At 44.0% G+C, this 3074-nt stretch overlaps 1 pseudogene; it reads right to left on the minus strand.

The window, feature by feature from the left end:
• Positions 1 to 1711: 1711 nt before the first annotated feature.
• LOC111144765 lies at positions 1712 to 2551 on the minus strand (annotated as a pseudogene).
• Between the last annotated feature and the right edge of the window lie 523 nt (positions 2552 to 3074).

The raw sequence follows: 3074 nt of genomic DNA on the forward strand, positions 1-3074 counted from the left end.
GATCTTCTGGGGGAGGGGCCTGTTGTAGTGATTCTCAAGTGTCTTTGCCCCGGCGGAGTTGCACCACCCTTACCCAGGGCCGGGCTGAGTAATCCGCTTGGGTTTGCTTTCGGGAGCTTTTGTTCCCTGAGCGCTTTCCGTAGATTTCCGGAGGATGGGAATGAAGATGGCGGCCTCCCAGTCTCTGGCCCAGAGTAGCCGAGAGCCCAGGGCCCCACTCCTCAGTGCGCCCTCAGAGAATAGCGCCCAATTACTCCCATCACCCTGGCCTCTGGCTGTGCTCCGAGCTGACCGAGCCTGCGACCGGTTCAAGGTAACCCTGAGCTGTGAGCTCACTCCTCGGCTCTGTCTCTGTAGCCGACTTCCCCGTTCTAATACCTGTAAGCTCTGCGACACTCAGACACCCCCGATCCTTCTGTGACCCCGTGGGACCTGAGGCCACGCTGACCCCGCATGGGCTTCACCCCGGTTAAGCCTCTGGAGCGATGTCCCTCAGTGGAACAGACTTTTAAAAGTCCTGATTTTGTGCTCCGTTGCTCCGCCGCTTGCCAGGAGCCGGCCCCTCCCCCCGCGGTCTATCTTCCCGTCGCTTTGGATTCACTTCTCTGCCAGTCCTACCTTTCAGAAAGTGGTTGATTTTCTGTTTCTAGAATTGCTGTTCTTCTTCTCTTCGATCTCCTGTTGGATTTGTAGGTGTTTGCAATCTTTAGATAAGCTATCTAGCTGATCTCCCGCTACCTGAAGTAGTCTCAGCCTGCTACTTCTCCACCATCTAGACTTCCCCCCGCCTCCAGATTTTCTGATTAAATTGTTTTATGTTGACAACCTGGGTTTCTAACAAGTTTCCTAGGTGATGGTGATATTGCCAGTCAACAAGAACCATGGGTTTTGAGGAGAAAATATAGATCCCCATGTTGAGTTGGAAGGAATATGACAGTGAATCAGTAATATTCTTTTCATAAAAAGAAAAGAAAGAGACCATCAAGAATCTAAGAAATGGCGGAGCCTGGGTGGCTCAGGGGTTAAAGCCTCTGCCTTCAGCTCGGGTCATGATCTCAGGGTCCTGGGATCGAGCCTCACATCAGGCTCTCTTCTCATCAGGGAGCCTGCTTCCTCTTCTCTCTCTGCCTGCCTCTCTGCCTACTTATGATCTCTGTCTGTCAAATAAATAAATAAAATCTTAAAAAAAAGAGAGAGAATCTAAGAAATGGAAAGCAGGACTGAATGGAAAGAAGGTACATCTTCCCAGCCCAGTATGTTGGATTAAAGATTGGCTAAAATTGACTTAAATTTATTACTCGTTCCCTAATTGATGGAGAACTCATGCTATTTGGGATGTTTCTTAGAAAACATATATTTAGTTTATAGTCTTTGTACAGGGAAACATGATGTTAACTGGGGATAGTAATGTTAATATTTTAAACTTCTAAATGAATTTCTTTGTACTATATCAAGACACTTATACATGTCTTGTATATTTTTGTCTCCCCAGCATTTCCATTTGTCTGACCACCACAACTGTGTCTTATCCTAACAGTCCACACATACCTGAAAAATGAAGCAAAGGGTGGAGTTCCACCTTTAAAAACCAAACAGGCATTTTGAACAATACATTCATAGCAATGAAACCTGGACATTTATCAGATGTGGGAGGGAAAGTTCTCAGTCTGCATTATGAAAAGGACAGCCAGATAGCAGCTGCTGGCAGAGATTAAATAGATGAAAACTGTAATAAACCATTCAAACTACTTTGTGGAAGAGATTTCCTCCCTGCTGGAGATACTGCATAGCCTCCTGGTCAGTCTCCTCATGGACTTGACTTTCACTTTGGGAAGGGAACCACTTTTTTCTACACTTGCTTGCATTTTCACTTTCATGAATTCTACAGAACTAGGTCTTTTCCGTGTTTTGGGACTTTTTTTCCTGTTTTTGGAAGGATTCCTGACCTTTTGATCTTGGTGCTGATGGTTTTGAGTCTTCCATTCTGGTTTAATTTCTGTGCACTTTTGGCTGGAATACTTTGTATAGATTTCTTTACTGGAGGCCTGTCTTCAGCTTCCTCCTCTTCACCATCATCATCATTATCTTCTTCTTCATCATCATTTTCATCAGCAGCAAGTTCAACTTCTTTCTGTGGAAAAGTACCACCACTTCCACGGGCAGCATGCTTTCCGGACATCCCAAGGAGTTCACAACTTCTTCTTCATCTTCTGACTGCGCATCTCCCATCGTCCACCAGCACACACAGGCCCTGAGCCGCATTCCTGCCGTAAGACCACAGGTGGTGTCACTTCAAACCCCCAAGGGAAACCACTGGCGGCATGGACATTTTCAAAGTTGCCAGTGTGCCTTGAATTGATTTCCGTGGTAATCCATTGCTTCTGCTTCAACAATGTGCAATTCATTCTTCACACCTTACACTGACCCTTCTTGAAGATAACCAGTGCTCATTTCATCATTATCTACCTCAACATGATCTTCTTTGTCAGGCTTTGTTCGCAAACGCAAAGATAGTTCTGGGTCTCATGTCCACGTCCATTGACTCCTCCATGGGGTGGAATACTTAGGCTGGACAGAAGATGGACAGAGATAAACGTAATGCAGAAAACAGCCATGCTGGAAGGAGTCACACCAGGGGGGAAATGAAATATTTTAAAACAGAAGAGACAGCACTGTAAACTCCATCATTTTAAGGAGAGAGAGAGAGAAAAAAAAAAAGGACATAAGTCTCTATTATCTGGCCAGATATCTGGGTTATACAAAGAAATAAATTTTCAGTTTTTTTTTTTTTTTTACTCCTTGTCCAATTTTCAATTGACTTTATGATGGTCTATGAACCCTCACGATCTAAGGTAGTTTTACTAACCCCACTGCTTAATGCGGAGACTCCCATTACTCCATACATTTTTAAATCCACCTTACGTCAAATTTGGGCTTCCTGTTTTTTCATTCTCTTACTCTTCTAAAACTATTTATAAAGTTAGTTATTGTATACCAATTTAAGTTAAGCTGTCACTTGGATTAAGACCACTTATACTGCTCAAATAAAGATCGCAAAATAAAGGTTACAAATA

The sequence above is a fragment of the Enhydra lutris genome, unplaced genomic scaffold, assembly GCF_002288905.1.
Source record: "Enhydra lutris kenyoni isolate GAN:26980312 unplaced genomic scaffold, ASM228890v2 scaffoldscaffold12, whole genome shotgun sequence".
Lineage (NCBI taxonomy): Eukaryota > Metazoa > Chordata > Mammalia > Carnivora > Mustelidae > Enhydra > Enhydra lutris.